The sequence below is a fragment of the Ctenocephalides felis genome, unplaced genomic scaffold (assembly GCF_003426905.1).
Source record: "Ctenocephalides felis isolate EL2017-DRISC unplaced genomic scaffold, ASM342690v1 CF-g0.4_SCAFFOLD_01492, whole genome shotgun sequence".
Taxonomy (NCBI): domain Eukaryota; kingdom Metazoa; phylum Arthropoda; class Insecta; order Siphonaptera; family Pulicidae; genus Ctenocephalides; species Ctenocephalides felis.
This window is the reverse complement of record NW_020537646.1, coordinates 38,960,725-38,986,221: the sequence shown is the minus strand read 5'-3', so window position 1 is coordinate 38,986,221 and position 25,497 is coordinate 38,960,725. Positions and strand designations below refer to the sequence as shown.

At 27.8% G+C, this 25,497-nt stretch overlaps 1 protein-coding gene across 1 annotated transcript in view; it reads right to left on the bottom strand.

Moving 5' to 3' along the window:
- The window catches only part of LOC113370588 (rhombotin-1-like), a 56,982-nt gene extending 32,097 nt beyond the window's left edge, over positions 1–24,885 (bottom strand). The window contains exon 1 of the mRNA XM_026611277.1: positions 24,821–24,885. The gene's annotated coding sequence lies outside the window, so the exon portion shown is untranslated. The remainder of the gene's footprint in view (positions 1–24,820) is intronic.
- Positions 24,886–25,497: the final 612 nt, after the last annotated feature.

Below are 25,497 nucleotides of genomic sequence, written 5' to 3'. Positions count from 1 at the left end.
TTCATTCAACTTAAGGCTTCAAAACGCCAAAATCACTAACCATTAAAATAAGGACAATTGATTTAACTTTTTTCAGATGCTTACATCTCTGATAATATCAAACTACTATTTCTATATAATTATATTCAACTTATTTACAAATTATTTATGTAAGTAAGCATAGATAAATTTTTAACTTCCCGTAGAGTAAGTTGTAGTAATCGCAAAAAAATCGAATATGAAATTTTTTATTTTTCTTTCGTTCGTTCCAAAAGTTTCTGAATAATATGGCATACCCTTGAAAAAAGTACAAAATTTAAAAAAAATTTAAAACAAAAAAACATTTTTCAAAAATTTCCAGAATCTCAAAAAATTTTAAGACTTTTTTTAAAATCTCGATTTGCACAATGCATGCATCACTAGTTTGGTATTAAGTTAGATCTGATCTGACTATTATTTTCAAATTGTTGTTCCAATACAATTTTTTTACTCAACTGCGTAGTATGAGTTTTTAAGGGCACTAATTCCCGTCCCAGCATCGGACCTCGTTTTTTTAATTACACAGTGTATTTTCCACTTAATTAACTTTAATATAATTAAGTTCTGTTTTTGATGAACGCGACGCGGCGGCCCGCCCGCCTCACTCAGCGCACCGTTCACAGTTTTTGTGTTTTTCATTTACATTGAAGACAATGTTAATGAATTATTGAATTATCCGCATTTAAATTTATTAATTAGCGACGCATAGAGTAGACACAGCCACATCCTAAAGTAAAAAACAAAATATGACCGCATAATTTTAGCAATTAGTTGCAAGAAGTACATTGACCTTGTTAATAAACTCGTGGCAAACGTGTAATTACAAATATTGTCTTTGGACTGAGCCAAATGTTGTGCGGATGAGTAATAGGAATTTTAAAATAATTAAATAAAGTGCTAATAATAAATCATATTATGAGACAAAGCTGTAAGATTTCAAAGATTAAAAAGTAAAAATACAAAAAAGGAAAGCATTTTCTTTTTTAAAGAAATATTTGATCATAGGACCAGATACGATTCAATCTGCTTGTTTTCTTGTTCAATCAATAAAGACAATAAATATTTTTGAGTAGTCGTACCATGTACTACAGTCATAATCAATATTAAATAGACATAAACATTGATATATATTTCATTTTCAAGTTTTGTAAACTGGGTCTACTATTCTCAAATCCTTTCACTTTCATTTCCGTCTAACTATCTATCAACCATAGTCTTGTCTCCTTGTCTCTTAATTCAATATAAAGAGTGTCCTGATACTTTAATACAAAGTATGGTACTGATTGAAAATTCGATAGAAAAAAAGACAAATTGTATTATAGACATATTTCATTTTTACATGTGCTGTTTTGAGAAGTAGTAAATGAAAATTAATTTCATTTTATCGTTATTTGGCGTTTCCATGGCGGAGTGGTTAGCACTAAGGTTTGCAATCAGTTGCTTCGCGGGGTCAATCCCTGGCACAAACAACCCTGATGTCAAGCAGTAGTGCCATCAGTTTTCACTGGGGAATTAAAATTTTTACGAAATGTTTATTGAATTATGATTTATGTTAGATAACAAAGTTAGAAATCGATCAAACTATCAATCAAACTTTGCTATCAAAAAATATGATTTTAAACAGTGACACCTAGTACCGGACATTTCAAAATCACCTGCATTGATCACATATGTAGCCATCTCCACGCTCTGGAATGTCTGCACATGTGTCTTTTACAAATATTCTTAGATATTGCAAAAAAAAGTCACTATTCATCCACCCTTTTGGCTGTGCCACACCGATGCTCTCAGCTGGTGCATTCATAAGCTTTTCATTCTTTGACTAGGAAAAACAAAAAATGTGGGTATGTAGTGACCGTTAGCACCCATACAGAATAAAATTAAATAATTGGAATAAATTACGTAAATTCTCACAAGAAATATCAATATGTAACTGTCCGGCACCAAGGGACGACTTAGTGTCCGGTGCTAAGGGACAGACATTTTTGTTCATTTGATGGCACCTACTAAAATTGGTTAAAAAATCTAGAGTATCTAATGATACTCTACCATTTTACGGATAACCTTTCACTTGTATTTTGAAATAAAAAGATTTATACTCGCTTAAATAATACTTTTTAAATAGAATGTCCTGTCCTTGGTGCCGTCCGGCGTTACGGGACTTCCCCATAGATAAAATCTAGATATGCTAATAACCTTTATTTTTTTGAAAAAAAAAAAGGATCTTGAAAAAGGCAAAGTATGTACTTTATAATAGTTAATTATAAATTTGAACAATCAACCTTAACGAAACAGGTATAAAGTAAATTTAATATATATATATATATATATATATATATATATTAAATCGCCACGCTAATTCGAAGGTGAATTATAAGTGCAAAACCTAATCAAAAATATCGTTCCCTCGAAATTTGACTTGGTCGTATCAGTCGTAATAATGTCTCGGTCGCTTGTATGTGTTCGAGTATTACATTTACCGAAAATCCTAATTAATTACAGGGGGCTTTGAGTTAATAATTAGTTCCGTGACACCCAACAACAGCGGAGAATGCGAAGCGAAACTTTGCGATACATTGACTTTTTCATTTATACGTATGTTGGCTGTACCCTGGTGAGAAAGTTACTCAAAATCATCTTTTTCAAACCGACATTTGTTGGAAATAGATCAAAATAATCAGATGTTGTAAAACTTGTAAATTTTCAGCCATGATTTTAGTCAAATTACATTGGAACAACAATTGTCAACAACCTTCATTGTGATTGCGCGAATGGTCACTTTTTGATAATTTTTTTGGTGGTTTTGACGACATTATCAAAATATTGATTGTTTTAAAAGAAGTTTTGAAGTCCTGTCTTAGATTTCCACTGCGGTTAGTATGTAGAGCTATGGAATTTGAAGCAAATGTCCCTGGTTCGATGGCCTGATGTGAAGCAGTAGTGACATCGGTTTTCATTTGGAAATATAGTTAGCAATATGTTTCCAAGTAAAAATCGCTTTTTAACAAGCATTGCTGCATCAATAAAAACTCATCACTATTATAGAAATTTTACAATTCTCATTATTACTAATGAAATTCATCACATAGAGATGAGACAACTCTTTGGGTTGTTTTCGATTATTATTATATAAAAATATATATTATTTTGTAACATATAAGATAGTTATAAATGATCATAAAACAAATATATAAAGAGCATTCACAAATTTATGATTCTTAGAAATAGGTCGTGGTTATGGGCAACTTAAACATCATTTATTCAGCAAACAAATTTTATAATTGCACATAATCAAATAAAAAATTAGAAGTGAATTTCTTCACCAATCTGTAAATATCTACGTGATGTAAAACTTACTTTCACAAGTTTTTAACAATATTTGATAAAATATGTAGACTAAAATAAATGTAAATATATTTAGAAGTATGTTAAAGAAGTATCATTAAATTCAAACAATTGTTCATTTTTTCAACCTATCTAATCTTTTGCTATGTTTTCTGTTAAATATCAACTAAAGCATTAAAGTTATAAAATATTAATTTAATAATTTAGTGATTTCTTTCTTATTATTATTATTTAACCTACATTTGAATTTAAAACTACATCGGTTTTATAGATGCATTCAGTTGTAAGAGTGACGAATTTTTATTACAATTTCAGTAATAATAAAAAATATTATTGATGTAGCAATGTCTAGCAAGGACTATTTTTACTTGAAAACATATTGCTATTTATATTTATAAGTCAAAACCGATGCAACTTCTGCTTGACATCAGGCTGAACAAAGTGGGTATCAAACCCGAAGTCACTGATTCAGATCCCGTCGCTCTAACCACTTACCTAGGAGCGACCACTAGCGAATATAAAATCTTTAATAAGTTAATGTTTCAAATATTTGTTCTTATTCATTTATTCACACGATTTTTGTTAAAATTATTAGAAATTAGCAGTACATATATTTTATTTAGGAATTGTATATTTCTGCTAAGGAAATATCTGGGTAAATGTTAACAATTTTTTTTTTTTTTTTTTTATTAACTCTTTTATTTACAACTGTCCAGTAAAGGACATTTAGTAAATTTAATGACTTTACAATAGTCCGCCAAGAAGGGACAAATTTTTAATAAACATTTTTGTTTGCTATATGTTTTTTCACTAAAAAGCAGTTACATATTGAAATCACTATTAGATCTACGAGAGAGCCAAAAAAAATTTTTTTTTTCTATTTTGATTGAAACAGATGTGAAAATATTGATAGAAATTAGTAAATATCTGCTATCTATATAAACTATTAATACTTAATTAATGATTACTCAAAAAGTTCAAAATCTTAGGACAGCGTTCAGTTAGACATTTCCTTTTAGTGATGATAGTACAAAAAGATGAAATGAATTTTTGCTTATTAGCAGACTCACAGTCACAATAGGTCATTAGGTTTTCTGTTTTGTGTTACGGATTTGATCCAACAGTTTTGCTTGACTATTAGAATGTTTAATTTGCATGTTTTTTTAATTGTGACTATGACTCATTTCTGAAATTTGAGTAAAATTGTCATCAACTTCTATCCCATGGCTCTGCATTATCGTGAGTATTTTTATACGTCGGCCGGTCGTTTTGAGCGAGCCTTCCGAAATGAGATTTTCGCAGTGAGAATTTTGTTGTCTGGCGACCGGTCCGTTTCCTCTTTTCTTTTTTAAGTTTTAATTAATTATTTCTTTCCTTAGTAAAAGACGCAATGGCGAACGAAGTTACCATGAACTGACGACCGTTATTGTATTGTATTGTGTATTGTATTTTGTATTGTACGATTGGAGGTTTTGATCTTATGATGGTCAAGTCAGGATCGTTTAATGGTTATGGACGTTATTAATTTTGACCATGTTTGGTGAATTCAATAATATATACTTCAGAACGATTATTAATTTCAGTTTTCATGATTTTCTTCGATGCCTGATTACTATAATAAACAACAACAAACATTTGATCGTAGAAAGTCTTCCATGTGCAGTTTGTTTCGTATCATGTCATCATGATTAAGGATGCAAATATAAATTCGTTTGCTTATTTGCACAAGATTTTATTGTTTTTGAACAGCAATCAGCGCTTACAAGTCCTATAAACTGTTGGGCTAATTTGGCTTAATACCACGTTGGATTTACATATGGCAACCCAAACAGTTGTCTCATCTCTGCGGAATTATTTTCATTATTACAATTTCGGTAATAGTGTAAATATTTTATTGACGCAGCAATGCTGGATGAGATCTATTCTTACTTGGAAACTAATTGCTATCTATATTTCCAAATGAAAATCAATATCACTACTGCTTGACATCAGGCGGCTCGAAGCAGAATCGAACCTGGAATCTCTAATCCAGGTCCAATCCCTCTAGCCGCCTACTTTTTGTAATATATCATCGTAAGCTCTATTAGCCTAATATATAATAATATACAAATATATGTATATATACATATATATATATATATATATATATAAGAAAATTTAATAAGGTTTTTATTTAAAACAACAAATTTTTTATTTGTTGAAAAATATTTCAAAGGTATAAATTGTGCATTTGTCAATGGATATCCTTTTTTAAGAAGTTTGTTTTAGAATCTCTTTAATAAAGTTGAAGTTTTGCAAAACATCTACTTGTGGAATTGTCCAGAATCTAAAAATATTAGATTTAAAGTTTCATTGTCACATGATTATGGAAATATCTGATTCTAGCTTGAAGATCATCCCAATGAACTATTAATTTTTCTGCTAAATTTTCTAATATCGAGACGTCTCAAAAAGAGTCAATGTAATTTGTATTTATTTTTCTTTATTTATAAATCCATCGTTGAATTCGCTATCTTAAATAATAATGTTATTGTTAACCATATATTATTGTATTTATGTATTTTTTTTTGTACGTTTTATGCGTTTCCTATAATCTCCCAAAAATGTTATATAGAACTCCTTAATTTTTGTTTCTATTAATTAAATATCTTAAAAAAATATTCAACCTATTATTATTAACCACATGAATCATATTTTTATGTCCAGTAAATATTTACACTGAACCTGTGGTCATCATAAATATTGTTGATTTTCCATTATGATTAATCTCAAAAATATTTCAACGATATAGAATAAACATTTATTTTACATTAGCAGCGTTTAAATTTATTATTTTGATAAAAGCTTTTGATGATAATATTGTAGTAAAAATACTAATATGTGATTCGTTATCATCGATTGGGAATGAGTAGGCAATAATAAACACATCTTCTAGACAATAAAAATAATCGTTATATGATTAATACAAACACATTTTTGTTAAGCAATAATTTCAAGATCAAATAACATTTTGTGTGGTCTCTTTATATCAGTATCTTCTCAATTGATCTTCCTACTGATTTTCCCAATTTGATTATTTTATTCTCCAATATTATTTCAAACGAAATTTCCATTTCATTATAAAGCAACATCCTCGAGGATTCTTAGTAGAGTAAATACGAGTTATTAAAACAGAATTCTCCAATATTGTGTAAATAACGCCTAAAACAACAAACTATTCAAATGGCCACCTGTTCGTGCATCAATTCCATTAAAACTACTAATGGACGAAAAAGTTGGTCTAAAAAAGGGGTACATTAGAAAACACTTAACTCCGTGGTCTTGATAAAAAAATAAACAGAAAAGATAAAACGACGCAGTTCCAAGATTTTTACATCGTTTTCGGAAAAGATATTGTAATATATCAAATGTAAATAAATGCTAAAACATACTAATTAGCGCTTGCCTAAAAACTTATAAATAGAAAAATTAATTGCTTTTCTTTTGAAGTTTTTAAAGATATAATGATATTTGTGTTGTTTATGATTGCAAGTTAATGGTGATGGTAATATTATATTCTTCATGGAAAAAAATTAATATTTATTTCAAATTCAAATTTTTATTTGAAATATCTTACAAGAAAATTCAACCAATTTTTGAAAAATTAAATCTTGATCCGCTGAGTTTTTGAATATGTGGCGTAATATATAATATTACACCATAATAGAGTTAAGAAAATTGGCCTTTTCTTCGATTGTGTCTTATTTCTGTGTCTCATTTTTTGATACCTTCTTCTTTTTTTTCTTTTTTCTTTTTTTTAATATTCAATTTATTGTATTTTTTCTGTTTTTGCACATATCAATTTTGTAAATAAGACAAGGATTGATTAACAAAAATAAATTATAACAAAAAAAATATATATACATACATTTTTTAATCGAATCAAGTCCAGAATATTTTGGTTTTCTCCAACACTTTTCCTTAATACAAATTCATTATTACTACACTATAATGGTATTTATAAATACGCAAACACGTCTAAAATGAAATATTTTCTTCAATTATCCATTTAAATTTATTCATACTATTTTAGAATTTAAATCAAACATCCTATAAATTTTGAAAACCATAACACGATTAAAAGCTATCTGGCAACGAATTCAGAACTTTTTACAAAGAATTGAAGTGTTGTTCATTCAGATTTTGTTTATTTTAATTTTATTTTGGTACTCTAGAGTTTCAACACTTCAGTTTTTCAGTGGTTAAAAAAATTCCTATTTATCTTAACAGGCATATTTGTGGACTGCTTTTAAGCAAATAAAATGAGAAAGTTGGTCAGCAAGATTGGAAGTGATAGGCTACTGCATTTTATAGAATAAAAATAATTTATACAAATTGTGTAGATAATATGAATATTATAAATATATATTATATATATATATATATATATATATATATATCTTATATATAAAATTCTTCTCTGCATGTGTTTAATTTGATACATCTCCTAAACGGTTATTCGGATTTTAATCATTCTTTTTAGAGTTGGTCAAAGGAAGTTTTTAAGATATAATGCAGGATAAGACTATAGCAATATTGTAGAAATAAATGGCAAAAATTACAAAAAAAAAACACTTATCATTGTTTGGCGTTGAAAACATTTGTCTGTCATCTGCTAGAAATGTCAATTCACTTGAAATTTGAATTTAGCTGAAATTATGAGCCTAGATAATATTAGAATATAATACACAAGAAAAATGTAATGTCTACATAGCAGATGAGATGTGCCAAAAATTAAAATAATATAAGATACAGTCAACAGTATATGTGTTTGGCAGATAAAACTATTCCGTTTTACATATTAAAATTATGTGTCAAAAATTCATTTGTTTGGCTTTGGATATGAAATATCTAGCAAGTTGATCTAAGATTGAAGAGTTCTCATATGAACTGGATCTCACAAATTATTTCACATAAGATTTGAACATAAATAATAATATAAAATATCTAGCAAACCGGGCGAACTCCGTTTCACCACCAGAAGGTTTCATTTTATGTAACATTTCGTTTGGTGATTAAATTAAAAAAATTACCTGAGGTTGAAATTGAATAAAAATTTGCACAATACATGTGATTGATTTGATGGTTTCCAATTGAAATGTTAGGAAACGAATAACTTTTTTTTACTTTTTTTGCACAATTTCACAGTGAACAAAATGCCGGTTTGTCACATGAAATTTATTGATCAGAGAACAATGAGTAGCTGTGAAACAAATGAGTAGCAGTCAAATAAAAAATATTAGTTTGTAGTACATGCTAAGTATCTGAGATGACGCTGTATGTGAAAAAAGAAAAAGTGTTTTCAGCTTTTCTGTTGAAATCCGAGACCTTTCCAACGAATGCAAAATTGTCGAAATCGGTTCGTGCGTTCTGCAGTTATATCGTCAGGAAGGAAAACCCGGCTTATTTTTATATTATAGATAATAATAATACACTAATAAACAATAATGTTTGTTAAATTATTAGTAAGAAAAATGTACTTTGAAAATTATAATTGCAAAAAGCAGCTAGTATATCGTACAAGATTATGAAAATTATAGACTAAATTATTGAAGCAATTATGTTGTGTGGTAAAATCAAGTGTGATATTGTTCTTTTACCGCAGATACTATATTTGTTTTCGGAATTTCTTATACTGCTTATGCTAAGACATCAATGAATCACAAAGGTAGGATATCAAATAGCATATTAAAAAGTAAAGGATATTAAAAAATTTCGAACTTCTGAATCCTTTTTCTAAAATTGCAATATAAATCGAATCAATGCAAGAAACTAATATTTAATACGTTCATCCACTAATTGAAATTTCAGTAAAATCTAAATTGTAGGCAGTTACGGATTAAATATAAAGCAACATAATTATACATTTAAATCAATATCTTTTTATTTTCTTAAGCATCTCTCCACTTAATATCGTATCCAAGATATCATTTAAATGAAATGACGTTATAATCTCGTATTAACTTGCATCTTTCCTCTCGAGGCGTATATTTTTAAGCGAATAAAAATCGCCTTAATTATTGCTCGAGAACAGATGCGTCCTTTTATGTGGTTCTTCTTTCGTACTCGCTTTTTTATTCCCATTTTTTTGTTTGGCTTGTAGCTTCATTTGCATAAGTGAGAAATAATTGCACTGAGAGGAGGCTGAACATTTCACTGCAAATAAGGTAATGACTATATTTTTGAAAATGTTTATAAAACCTAACTAGTGTTGAATTTGATATTAATGTTGAGTCTAATCATCATAGATTTATATGTATTCTGAGATTTTGTTAAAAACAAATAGGGGAAAATGGGTACGGTTGTGCCACTTTTTTGATCAGCAATTTTTGTGTTAATTTATCAGTTAGCTGAGAGGAAAGTAAAATAAATGATAATTTATTAAATATCGATGAATTAGTCACAAGACACTAGATCTACATGTCACAACCGTACCAACAAAGCTTGTCACAACCGTACCCAACGCACACTTTTGAAAACAAATCATTTTTTATAACCGAGCTTATCTACTCAAAAACTAATTACCTAAAAATTAACTACTAATGTTCAACTTACAGCAAAATAACACACACAATCATCTATCTGTATACAAATAACAGTTAATATTGAAAGAAATTGGACAAAAAAACTTTCTTTTCAAAAAAAATCAAACTCTTTAAAAGCAATGCAGTCTACAGATTGTGTTATAATGTAGGGCGCTGACTAAATGCAAAAATGGAAACTTGTTCGAAGAAACGTACTTCTACTTTCTCTCTTTGGATCCTATCTCAAAATCAGTTAGTTTAGTTGTTATGACGACTGTCACCATCGTACCCGGTCTCTCCTAACTATATTTTGAAATATTCTTTCTTTTTAATTTCAAATATTGATCAGCTAACTAGATTTGGTATTATGATTTCCATATTTTATGAACTCTATTATTGAAGTCGCTCCAATGATTGACTTTTATAATTGTGATATATTTATTTTTAATTGTGATCATATAATAATTTTTGGATTTATTGCATTCACTATTAGTCAAGCATTGCAATTATTTACCTTCATTTGATAAAATTAATTTCAGTATTTACAAAGAATAACTATTCTTAGATCTTAATAATATATGCATCTATGATAAAAAATATTGATTTGAATTTTTGTTTTTACATTAAATTTTAAAATACCTTTCTTTCAAACGTAAGCAGATATTCAATAGAGGTATATTTAACTGAATTTTTTTTTAAATTTAAGAATAAAATATTAAGGTAAATTATGACAAATATTTCAATCAACTTGTCCATAATTAACTTTTAAATTGATTAAATTTTTCTCATAATATTTATAACATTTTATTTTATTTAAATCGATAACTCCGAGTAAATAATATAATTGAAAATGTGGGTTTATCAAACAGGTTTCTCAACTCGATTGTTGAACAAATTAATTCTTTGAGAACTCTAATAAAAGGTCAGTAGTGTATTTAATTATCTGTAATGCCAATTACTTTATAACTAAAGTATATAGATACAATTATAACGGTGTATAAAAAATCCATTAACAAGAAGTCGTGAACGAGAACAAATATTATCCTAAATCATTTTTTATCATCATATCAATTTCGCCGACTCGTTTCAATTAAAGAATCATCATCATCGTTGACAAGCATGTAATCAAATTAAATTACAATTTATCTCGAACGAATTACTCAGAGTAAAGAAGACAAAGTAAAATGCTTAAAGAAGTTGCAAACGTTTTATAAGAATGAGAAAACTTTTCAATTCAGATGTATATATATACACAGGAGCGTCTTGTTTTTCTGCCTATGAAATACAGATTATTTAGCCGAAAGCACCACATGTTGCATTTCGTCCATTAGCTTGATTGCTTTACACGCAGTGCAACTTGAAAGTTTTATTAAGATAACTCACACAGGCACACTTACATACACACACAGATATATATATATATATATATATATATATATATATATTAGGGTGGTCCTTAAAGTGGTCATTTTCGAATTTCCTTGCTCCCAGGGGCTCAAGTGGTTCCAAATTGATAAAAAACAATTTTCTGAAAATTTTAGCTCTTAATATTAACATTTAGATAGAGCGCAATTCAATCAAACTTCGTATGGAAAGAGCATGGAAAAAATAATGAAAATTAAAAGAAAAATGTTTTAGGTATAACTTAGCGACAAATTTTTGTTTTAGGTATAACTTAGCGACGAAGTTTTATTATTTTAATAACGATTTCACCTTATAATATATATTATATTCCCTACTATATAATATAATTTATTATAAAATTAACTATCTATTATATCCCTTACAATTAATTATTTTAATAACGATTTCACCTTATAATATATATTATATTCCTACTATATAATATAATATATTATAAAATTAACTATCTATTATATCCCTTACAATTAATTATTTTAATAACGATTTCACCTTATAATATATATTATAAGGTTTTGATTGATTGATATTGATTCGCTAAATTACATCTAAAAAACATTTTCAAAATTTTTGAAAATTTTTCCATGCTATTTCCATACAAAACTTCGATTGAATTGCGCTCTACCTAAACGTTTATATTAAGAGCTAAAACATCCAGAGAATAGTTTTTTATCTATTTGGAACCATTTGAGCCTCTGGGAGCCAGGAAATTCGAAAATGACCATTTTAAGGACCACCCTAATATATATATATACATTATTTATTTTCAAGTAAATGAATAAATGATTTCATTAACTTATTTAATTCTAGTGAATTAGATTATGTACAAATGGTTCTATGTACTTCAATATGAGCATACTAAGTATATTTATAATTATTTGGTTTAATTCAAGTTTAAAGTCCCAAATTTGGGTCGTTTGGTAGGTTAAGGACGTGGGTTAACAACACTAATCTCAAGCTTGAAATCAAGTAGTTTGATATCAGATTTTTACTTAAGATTACAGATCTCAAATATGAAGTAAGAATGACTTTTAGTGGGCATTATTTTTAGTAGGCTACTATCTATACGTCAACTTTATTAGAAGTACAAATCTTATACATTTATACATTTTCATAAAAAGGATGGTTGACCGTTGGGTTTTTCTTTAATTTAAGATGGTTCTTAAAAAATACAGTCCAAAAGTATTAAAAAAAAATCTTTTTGTTCTGCATTATTAATTTGTGTTAAATAGAATAATAAATTACTAGAAATGTTACTAACCAAGGAATCTCTCATTTTATATGAGTGTTTTATTTATTATCTTTATATATAAATAATTATTAAAAATACATAATATAAATATCAACCATATAAAATTTGTTAAGTAACAAGCGTTAATTAATTTTACAATATAGAATTAGCAAAATAATTATTTATGACAGGATGATTTAAGAAAAATAAGTACTTCAATTATACAATAATCAATCACACGTCAAATGCAAAGAAATTCAATTATATGATTATAATTTAACATAAAAATTAAAATTTACCATCATTTTTTATTTTTATTAAGATTTTACGTAATTTAGAAATCACGGAAATGTTTATACATTTTGTAATCATCGAGTGTATTTTTAGGCCATTAGCTCGAAATATTTTTTTTAGACAATAGTTTTTACAATGATCCGCAAAGGACAAGTAAACCATTAGGAATAAATTTAAGATGTTTGCCTATAATTAAAGAAATAAAATATATAATTGGAAAGGTAGATATTTTGTTTAAATATGCTGTTTATTTAAACTATTCAAACAATATTTATAAGTTTGTATTAATATTTGATATGCTGATATTATATTTGATTTGATTTTTTACTATTTCTTTATTTAAGTATGTTGAATAGAAGAAGTTCAAAGAATTATATTGGCTAATTGTCAGGAATTCAAATATGTGTTATGAAAACAAACTCCTTTTATATAAAACAATAATTATCCCAATCTGGACATACGGTATTGAGCTATGGGCATGCGCAAGCAATTGAAATATAAAATTAATACAAAGAGCGCAATCAAAAATTTTAAGATGCATTGTGAACGCACCCTGGTATATTACAAACGATACTCTGCAAAAAGATTTATAAATTAAAACTATTAATGAAATGATAAAAGAAAGGAGCAAAAAATACCATGAAAAATTACCAGGTCACCCAAACTAATATCTAAAAGAATTAAGCAAAGAATCCTCCTACTCGAAGATTGAAAAAAAAATACGATCTTAAATAAAATGTCAAAAAATAAAGAAAAGGGAGATATCTCATAGAAGATAATCTCTTCTCTATCTAGAATCTAATCTCACCCAGCATATTGTCTTGAAAAATGTATATTATTTTAATAATAAAGGCAATAAATCTATGCAAATAAGAAAAAGGATGTTGAATATACTAAGTAGATTTATCACGTTAATGGATATTCTCTATTTTCCTATTTCATATGTATTTTTTCATTTTACGTAATATTCTTGTACTAATAGTAGCAAAATTTAAAATAAAAAATACAACGCATCGATAATTTTTTGTTTCTGCCATGTGTTTCCGCAATCCATTCCATTTTTTACAGCACACCAATGGTGCTAATTAAATATTTTCGGTTGATTCGGACTAACTTACGATTCCGAAGATTATCATACACACAAGCTAATTAATTACGTACGCAAACACGATATTAATTACAGCTCTATCAAGCGGCGCGGTTTATGAATATGAGTAATTAAATATTTTTTAATTAAAAATCTTTTTCCGTTCCGGAGAATCTGTAATTTTATACAGCCTGGGAATAGCACGCCGAGTTAAAATTTTGACTTTAATCGTTCTGACGTTTCCGAATAATGATTTAATAATACTATTTTTGTGTACAATGGACATATTGAATTACGCATATATCATATTACCAGATACATCTGAAAGCTGCTTGTTAATAATGCAATGAATCCATTAAGATATTTATGTTGAATATGAGTGCTTGAATGACTCTTTTAAACACTGAAATGGATACATCGAATGTTTTTTAGATCACAATGAATGGGAATCTATTATACATGATGTATCTGTTATTGAAAGAATCATATTTAAATGAATCGACTTTATTTAGTCAGTAAATTAATTTAAAAGTGCAGGCTAGTTTAGTGGAAAATAATTCACTAACAAAACCCTACTGAATTTATTAATCTAAAACTAACTAGTGGCATCGTGCCATAAGGAAAATTGCTGAAACTTCCCGTACCGGAATTAAACATCCGAGCAATAAAAATAATCATCAATGAATATATAAGTTATATATTTTCATTATTCGTGCTTTATAGAAAAAATGCAAGCTTATAAATTAGACACTTTGTTTATGTATGTTTGGATATGGTAGTCTTGGATTTGCAAATATTTTGTAGAGCTTCAAACAAAGAATCCAAACAGTTATAAAAAACAAAAAAGTTTTTTTTTCTTGTCAGACAAAAAAATAAATTTTGTAATTCAAATATTTTTAAGTTATGTCTTTTAAAAAAAAATTAAAAATATTTGAAATTCAAATTTATTTCTTCGTCTGAAAATAAATTTATAAAACCACTTTTCTTTATGAAATCATTTTTAATGAAAAAGTGTTAATGTATAATCAATCAAACATGTAATTAATTCTGTTTTTCTTAACCCTTTTTCTTTTTATAAACTTTCTAATTTTCTAACATTTTTAATATTTTGTTATATAATCGACTCATTTATTTTTATTGCTTTCATTTCTATTATATTGTCATACATCTGTAATGTTATTTCTTTTACAATTTTATTCGTTTTATATAAAAAATCCACCATTTTCTACTTTTCTTAAACATATTGTTTGGAAATCTAATCAAGATCATGTTTCAAATTAAATCGTTAAAACGATAAAGTTGTCAATTTTTTACTTACTTAAAGAATTATAATAAAAATATTAGCGATTTTTCAAGTCGTTGATTGGGAGCTGAAATGAAATTTAATTGAATAAACATTCTGTAAACTTAATATCAATATATATATATATATATATATATATATATATATATATACTATACATATATAAATTTATTTATATGTGTGTGTGTGTATAATGTATTACATGATTGGGTGCGTATTAGTGTGTAGGCGCGCGTATGGAATAAATTAAAACGAATTTAATTAGATGAGAAATGTCAGCGACCTGCGCAAGGAGTAGTCAATGATAATAAAGCCTTATCATAATCTATGATTTTAGATAACATCGTAATTAATCATAATGAGGACAGAAATATTTACATTTCCATTCACGACGTTTATTTTGCGTCAACACGATTCAAGTGTAATATCAATACGTTGTTTTTCCCTTTGAATCTTCTGTTTTTCTATTTTTTTTCTAAGGATCTGGTATTATCGACATTTAGATTGGATACAACGTTTAAGTGATCCGTTATCTCTGACACATATATCTAGATTCTAATTAAAATTAATGACATTTCAGAAAAATAGAAATAAAGCAATTTTGTTTCATTTTGAGTAAATATCTGATAACTTAAATGAGTAGTTAGAGTAAACAAATAGTAAAGATTCATTTAATTGCATTATTATATTTACACTTATGTTTCACTGTGATGTTTCACAATATAGACTTATTGTGTCAAGGATAAACTTCACCGTGATCTTAGAATCGAATTATTAATCAAATTGATCAACGGTCATAAATATATCAATCAATTCAAGCAAATAGGTTTTCTTAGAATTCGTAAACAAAAGATCTCGAAATAGACTTCAATATGACCTTAGATAGATATACCATAAAATTGATCGGATGAAAAATTTCTATTGATAATAACCGCATAAATAAATTGCTCGATTGCATTAATTATAATAATATCACTAAGTAATATCAATTTACTGAGTTACTATTTTTCGCACTTTTTGCCCCGTGTCTTTGGAACGGCTAGACCTGCCTTCGCCAAAAACTAATCAGCACGTCTCTTTATCAATGCGAATCGAATGTTTTTTGAATTATCAAATCGGTTGATCGGTGTTCCCGAAATCGTCGACGAAAATTTGTATCCGCACACACACATACACGCACACACACATACATCCATTTTTTCTAAGGTATGCCAAAATATTCAGAAACCTTTGAAACGTAAAAATTTTCATTTTCGATTTTTTGCGATTACTATAACTGCCCGTAGGGCAAGAACTTATAATTTTATATCTATATATATATATATATATATATATATACTCGTATATATATATATATATATATATCTATATATATATATATATATATATATATATCTCATATTTTATATATTATATATTATATATTATATATTTTATATAAGCCTCGTGTCGCGATGTTGGTTCGCGATGGACGCCCAAACTACTGAACCGATTTTAAATTTTATTGGCTCATCGTGTGCATATATATCCAACTTAGGTTATAGGAAATTTTGAGAAATAAATTTAAAATATAAATATATAATTTTTATAAATTTCAAACATTTTACAGAAACTGAAATTTTCCATTTTACTGAAATTTTGACATTTTACTGAAAAAAGTCAAAATTTATAGAAAATTCGAGCAGCAATGGGTAAATTGGGTTGATTTTCTTATTTTTGATCATGATAAGTGAATCTTGTTTTTATAAAGTCGTTGATATATAGCACATTCAGATCATCATGCCTGAGTTTTATTGAACATCTGTACCAACTTTCAGCTCTATGCGAATAACTGTAAAATTACGACTTTTTTGGGTTTATTTTGACTGGGCTACCAAAGTTTTAAAAATCCCATCAAAAAGCAAAGGACAACCACTGGTTCGCCTTTTCACAAAGATAGGGAGTAAATAATTTATCACATAAAATCTTATAGAATAATGAGAATGTTTCTGATAAACGTCTGTATTGAACCATATAACCATTATAATCACCGAAAAAGAGTCGGATCTACTCCCATCAGCTGAGCCCATAAAACTAATATAATTTATTCCTAATTACCCGCAATATGTGTTAGATAATTACGTAACGAAATAATACTTGTTCCACGATGGATTCATATATTGTATTTATGATACAATAATAATGAAACGTTGATATCGTGCGCACGCAGAGTCGGGCACGAATTATGACGCTAATTAAATTAAAATATAAATACCTGGCCGAACCAGAACACGTTCGGCCGCGGGGGATAGCTAATTATTTATTTCGTTAGAGTTAATTAGCATTTAATTTCTGTGAAATCATTTGCCCGACATACAAAACGCGCGTAATTATATCAAAAGCGACACAGTATCGTTTCGCGTAGAAGGAGGACGGAAATTAAAAAATCACCATTAATAGATACATTTACTACAGTTAAATTGGTTAAAAAAAACAATTTTCAAGAGCATAGTCAATCTTTTTATATTTTTTTTTAAATATTTTTCACTAAATTTTGAATAGGTATACCACGCCTTACTTGTGCAGTAAAAATTAATAAAGGGTAGTACTGGTAGTACTTCCCTAGGGCAAGTCCGTGAGCTGAAATAAACTCTAACTCGATTCAGGGAAGAACAGTGTGAAAATTGCATATTGGCTGTTTTCAATTGGAAACTATTTTTGATCTGAGCCAAAATGAAAATCGCTACTACACAATATCAGATTGTCCAGAGCGAGGGCTTGAACAACCGGCCGAGTCCATACAAGACAGGATATAGAATATATTTAATTTAATTGTGCTTAAATATATAAGACAAGATATAGGATATAGTAAAATGAAGCAAAATGTACAAAAAATAACAAAAAAAACACTAGGCACTAGCGGTTTCAAGAAAGGAGTAACATGGAGTAAAAATTTCAGTTGTACAAAAACATTAAATAGAATTCATATTTAACTATCTTTAGAGAATTTAAAATCAAAAGAAGTTCAGTAGGTGGCTAAATGCTCTATGGAGCTTATAAATATATCTTACCTAACAAACCTAAATCTAGTAAAGACTATTTAAATTTTATTTACCATGGACGTATTAAAAAAACTTGTTTTTATTGATAATGTCCCACTTTAAAGATTAATTAATTTTCAAGTTACATCGATACGAGCTAACTAATTTATTGTTTAGTCTTACATGATTTTTCATAGTTTAACAGAAAATTGATCAAAGTCTCCTTTCATAATTTTTTTTTTTCCTAGCGACATCTATTTTTCAACTGGGCCCTATTCCTTCTCTTTCCTATTTGATATTGCATGACTTACCACTTGACCTTGAATAGAGAATTCAGACTCCGACGATCGTTGGGCAGTAGGCAGTATATTGAACGACTTGTAACGGATAACACATAATGCTAATTTAGTTTTCCATATTTTAGATTTTAAATTATAACACAATGACACAGTTGCAAAAACAAAATCTGTCTCACCGTTAGGGGAAAAAAACAAACAATTAAATTAAAAAAAGTCATTTTAATTAAAAAATATACATTTTTAGGTTATGAAAGCATCTGCTTTGAGAAAGAATAATTGAACTACTTCTTATATGCCTATAATATTTTTAGGTGTTTGATTTGATTATCAACTCTATTCTCATGCAAAATTTCAATCAAAATCCGAGAAGAATAAATCTGTTTGTGAGGTTCTCTTTGCTAATACATTCTCGATATATGAATTCATTATCTACTCGTATATATAACGTGAATAATAAAAATATTCTTAAAATGTTAGTTAGCCAAGTCAAAAATAAAAATACAATAAATAATGAATGATATTTATCCTGTACGTTTCGATACTAGATTTGTGTCATCATTCAACAGTTCATGCTGCGAAACGAGTTGATTTTTTTTATTAATTTTAGTTCGACGGTGAACACAAAACCATAACAATTAAAAACAAAAATCAAAATACTAAAAGCCATTTTAAAAAAATTATGTTAAGTATAAAAACCAATGTTCTTCTTGGTAAGACCTGCTGAATAATTGGCAACACTATTGGGTTGAAACGTGCAGATTTTTTTTTTATTTATTTATTACTGTTATTTATATAATAGTATGTTTTTTGTTTGGTTTTGTTTTCAACATTATAATTGCACAAAGTCAAATTGGACCTTTATGCCCCGCCGTAAATTATACATCATTTACGGATAAAATTTACGGATATTAATATTTTTTTTTTTTTTAAATAACGTTTCAGACTATTAATGCAATTGTATATATGTAATTAAATTCTAGTACCATGCGCGGTAAATTAATATATGTTAACATGAAACACATACTTCCTTTAATAATTATATTTTGAGAATTTCGCTTAGATTTTTAATCATTGCACGTTACTGACACACACAAATAATTTATTCGTACTTGTGTAGAAATATACATTCTTGAAAGTATTACATTTATTATATATACATATATAACGCAATTAAAAGTTAATTAATTTTAACGAATAAAAAATTATAATTTATATTCCGCTGTAATGAGATCTTGTAGAAACCTGATTCTGAGCAATCAAGTTATATTTTTATAAAAGTATGCTCTAAACGAGAATAATTATTTTAATAATTTGTTTTAATTTTATTGATGATGATTCGAATTATATTTTAGCAATTCAATATATAATACATACATAGACATATATGTATATAACACACACACATACATACATCAATTTTGTCTGGGGTATGCTAAAATGTTCAGAAACCTCTGAAAAGTAAAAAAAAAAATTTTAAATTTTGGACAATTACAATAATTTACCCTACAGGAAGTTAAAAAATATGTATGTTTTGTAATTAGAGAGCAACTTACTTTTTAGGAATCAAAATCACATCTGCATTTTATATATTGCATAGGTGAATAATTATGGCAATATATAGGTAGGGTAAAAAAATATCAATGCAATGGATTATCATTTAGACTTTTAGAATAGAACCTATAAATTGGCCATTTTCGACCTACTTTGTCATACTGCACAAAAAATCCTAACAAATCTTTATACAAGACAAAGTTAGTACATACTACAATGAACTGCACCTTGAATGCAATTCAAAATGTGATTGTTTCACCATATCAAATTGTGTTTTAAAAAAAATTACAAGATTCCCACAATCTTGTGATCGTACTTCACTATTTTACAAAGTCGTTTACATGTATTCACCTGAAATCTCTATTGTTCACATGTGTGCAACGAGTAATTTAATAAAAATAAAATTTATGGGCGTGCAATAAATCTATAAGCCCATTAGCTCTTGCACACTCATTAGGCGAATTTAATTGATACGATGATCATGGTATTATTTTTTAATTGAAAGACAACAAATGGCAGACGAGTGCAATAAAACTTATTCGTGCGATGTGGGAATTTCAAAAGAAATCTTCTTCAGTGGAAAAGTAATAAATTAAAAATGTCACAGGCTTCAATAATTTTTATACTTGGCTATTTGATAATTATAAAGCACGGGAAAAGATAATTAAATAAAAATAGAGATTTTAAAGAATTATCGGATAATTAGAAATTTTAGATCAAACGTTATACGTCTTAATTTTTTGAAAGCTTTGATTTTTTGATAATTTGAAAGTAAGAGTATAAAAACATTAAGAATATTGGTTTGAAAAAAAACACCTTTAATTAATTAATTAATAAATAAATATTATTTAAATTATAAATAAAGATTAATTATAATTATTAACGTAATTTAATCAATTTTTAACCAGAAGACCAATAAAACTTTTTATTTAAAAAGTCTCTGATCGTCCAAGCCGTTTCTTCAGAATTATCAGAAATGTGCAAAAAAAACTTTAGCATTTTCGTAAAAAATCCTGAACTGAATTTAAAAAGAAGTCAGTCGTATGATGATAACGTTTATGGTCTTAAGGAACATCCTAAAATAATATAGACGTACGAAAAGTAGTTTAATTATACCTGTAACTCAATAAAGTTAACAATAATGAACAAATTTTAAAATTTTGTCACGAAAAGTTGTTAGATTAGAGCTCTATTAGATAAATTAAAAATGGATCAACAGTTGGGTTATCATTTAAAAATACGACTTAAGAAGAAGTTTCAGCCCAAAAGCTCATATATAGGATATAAGATTCTGATTGCTGGTAAAATATGATAAAAAAGTATATTGTTCACACATGATGAGAAGCTGATGCAGTGTGTCGTAAGGTAGTACCTGGTTAATCATTGTTTACAGAGCTAACTATTTTTGGGCAGATATTTGTCATATTTAAAGATTTTTCTTCGATATAGTCGTAAATTTAGGAACACAACAATTTGTATTTGCTTTCTTATTTTAATTTAATAATTAAAGATTTGGAATAAAAAGTTGCGTTCATTGGGGTCCATTAATTACGTGATCGATTGAGATTTTTGGACCCACCCCTTGGTGATACGTCGTGATATTCAAAATTAGCCCCCGCCTTTACCCACCAAACATCACGTGAATTAATTTCAAACGATTTTATAGAACTTACCAAAAAATCGTATTTTCTTTATTTTATTTTGTTAAATTATAGTAAAAAAATAAATACACGAAATATCTACTAGACCCCTGCCTCCCACACATGATTGTCATCGTTATCGACAACTCGGCCCTGAACGAAACAAACACGTGGTACCTAAATGTGTCAAAATTTCATAAAAAATGACGAGATCCCATCGCTTTTTGAATTTGCCGTATAATTTGAACACATTTTAAAAACTGCTTCAAGAAAAAATTTCTATCTTAAACACCGAACAGTAAATACATATAGTTTCGACAACTTGTTAAGTTATCATGTTTATTCGTATGTTTTACTATCTGTGATGTTAAAAAATATATATTTTATTAATGTGCACATACTCATACCATGGATTAATAATGTTTTCATATACTATACCATTTTTTATTTTTTTATCAAACTCTCCCTCCCCCTAAAATTCTCATGTGAGTAATGGATGAAAGTCAAGTGAATTTGAACCCGAGTAGCCCGATCTCATTGGTCTAACTTCCCATTTCGCTGATATTTTTACAGTTTTTCGTTCGTTTTCGTCGATATTAAAATTAACCATATGTTAAATATTTTTCGGAAGTCAAAAACCAAGCCAGAGCCATGATTCCCAAGCGTCCGTCCAAATGAGCGAATGGGCCATGATTAATTTGACGTCTTCCACCTGTATCAAATTAGTTCAGCTGTTCCGCAACATCGTATTGCCGACTCGAAACGAATGTCACTTAATAATTAATGTCAGTGTGAATGCAGACAATAATAATTACACGCATCTGAGATATTTAAATATATATAACAATTAAGATAATTAAACAATCGGACATGCAAATGTAAACAATTAACTCGGAGTGCCTGATAATAGAAAACTTAATTAAATTTTCTATTGTGTGCTCGATACACAGACATGAAACACTATGGATTCGCCTTTATAAATACCCGCCGAGGGGAAAATAAATAAATGTATACTAAAAGCTTGGAATTAATGCGAGAGGACTTGCATCTGCAGATTCTATCTTATTTTACAGTACGGTTTCGAAAATTAAAGATTTTTCTCTTTTATACCTTATTGGCGAATATTATAAGATTTAAAGAATTTTTTAATTCAATACTATTTCAGCTATTTCAGCACTATTATTCATACACTATTTTGTAAACAAAAATAAGAAAATTTGTAAGAAATTTAAATCTAGATTTAAATATATACTTCATAGTAAATAATATATAGGGTAGAGCGGAGCTTAAACGTCCGCGGGTAAATATGTCCATTAACCACGTGATCGATTTTTTAAGGACTTCTAGATTCCCCCTCCTCCTGGTGGTAGAGGTTTTTTACCCCCCTCCCCCACCAAACATCACGTATTTTAGTTACGAGAAAACATTGTAAAATTTTTGATTTTTTGAAGATGCTTGGATCTTTCAAAAAAAAAACTCAGGTAAAAAATACATACACGTAATATCTTACTATACCCCTCCCTCCCCCACGTGATATTTCGTGAGTTTTTGTCAAACCCCCTTATCCTAAAAATCTGGATCTCAAAAACAAATAAAGTCAAAAATTAACAAAAATATTTGAAAGTAGAGGGTAAAAGATGTATAACCAGCCATCACCTTTATTCTTACGACTTGGCTATCAGGAGATAAACGGCAATATTTGAAAATCCTGAAAAAAAGTACTTTCTTCTCGTGTTAGCTTTTTGTTTGTGAGCACTGTTGTTTAGTTCACGAGGGCTTAATATATTTTTTAAGTATTCGTTATTTAATTATTTTATAAGGTGTATTGTTCATTTTAAGTTAGATTTAACATTTTTTTCTTTATAAAACCTCTATGAAAGCTTACACGTGGTTGGAGTAAAAAGGATCAACAGAATCTTTACCCTGGCAAAGATGTAACCAATAAAAAGGTAAATATAAAAGTAAATTAAGTTAAAAGGGCAATTGCATAAAATATAAATTAAATAAATAGTTATTCCAACTCTGCTCATGAATATTTCTGACATAATACTAGATCAAGGTTGTATACAGTGTTATCCATGTTAAAAGTATACCCATGAAATTCATGTTTTGCAACGGTTGAATATTTTAGCTATTATGCCATAAAATCCCTTTAAAATTAAAACTTTGGATCTGTTTGCTCCCTGGCCCTCCTATTTAACCCGCCTATGAGGTAAAAAGGACCATGTGACAAATTTTTGAAAAAACAGAAAAAACAGTAAAAAATATATCTATATAATGTTGAATTAGCTGAGTATTTTACTGAACATAGTCAGATAGCTGTTTATTAGATATGTATTATTGTGGTATAATTTCACAATATAATAGCTCAAATATGTCAAATTGGACCTTGGTGCACCAGCTTACCCAATTTAAAATATTGCAATTAATTAGAATTGAGGCTTATTGTGTATAACTAATTGTGATTAATTCGTAAAAGTTATTACAAAAACCTTTATTCCAGCTATTTAATTAACTTATCACTCTAAAAATATATCACTCAACTTCTAAATTAATTAAAATAGGTAATTTGTGATTCCCATGCAAAAAGGCGACTGATATACGATCTCGCCTGCGCCTAATAAGTTTCATTTGACATATTTAGTTCAACTGCTCAGCAAACATTTTCAAATAGGTTTTGCAAGAGTGTCATTACGTCCGTATGTTCCCAGTCATTAACATGATTGTGATAACCAATAAACTGATTGATTTATACAATATTATCACAAAAGTAAAAGTGTCGCCAGAGTTGAAATCGATAAGTTTATGTTATGCAAATAGTAACCACATTAGACAACTTTAAAGGAGCGTGTTTGCTGTAAGAAAAATTTATATTCAAATCTTACTTACTCAATATTTAATTTGATTTTATATTCTATTTAGATAGATAATCAAATAAATATAATTAAAAAAATCAAATCTTGTATATTTAAATTTAAAATGAGTATGCTAAATTACAATAAAATATGCTAAATCTCCGAAGAAATATGTATTAAATATATACTAACTTGAAGGTTTCCAAAAGCACTAGGTGAAATTTTTGGGCTGTCAATTAGTCAGTTCGCTAATCATCAGCCTTGCCTTGTCATTTCCCTGAAAGTAAATATTTAAATAAGATATTTTGATAATACAAAAATGATAGTACAAAATTATATGAAAAAATGCTACATGAATACGCTGTATACCAATTCAATATGTACATAAATGCATTTTATTCTAATGCATTCACTCTTTTATGGAAAAATCGTGCTAAACGAAAATCACTATGTAAAAGTCCTTTTGTCAGCTTTTAATATGATAAAAACAATATTAATAATTAAATAAGAAATATTAATAGATTTAAAATCAAAAACATTTAAGTTAAAAATAAATATTCTGTTTTTGCTCACTTTGGAAAAATTTACGCTATCAATTATATATAAACACTAATTAAAAACAAATTTTAATAACAATGGTGCTCTTTGTTTTGGTATTTCAAATAAATTAGCTTATACACACAAAAAAATTAGTTTTGATCATAAAGCAGGGAGTTTCCCGACATAGACTACTAAGAATTCGTAACTCAACTTCAAACTCAACTTATAAACTTCGTTAGAAAAAATAATTTGTTATTTATTAATTTTAGTAAATAATTTAATGTTGTAATCTCTTATTATAAACATAGTTAAAACAATTTGTTACTAGT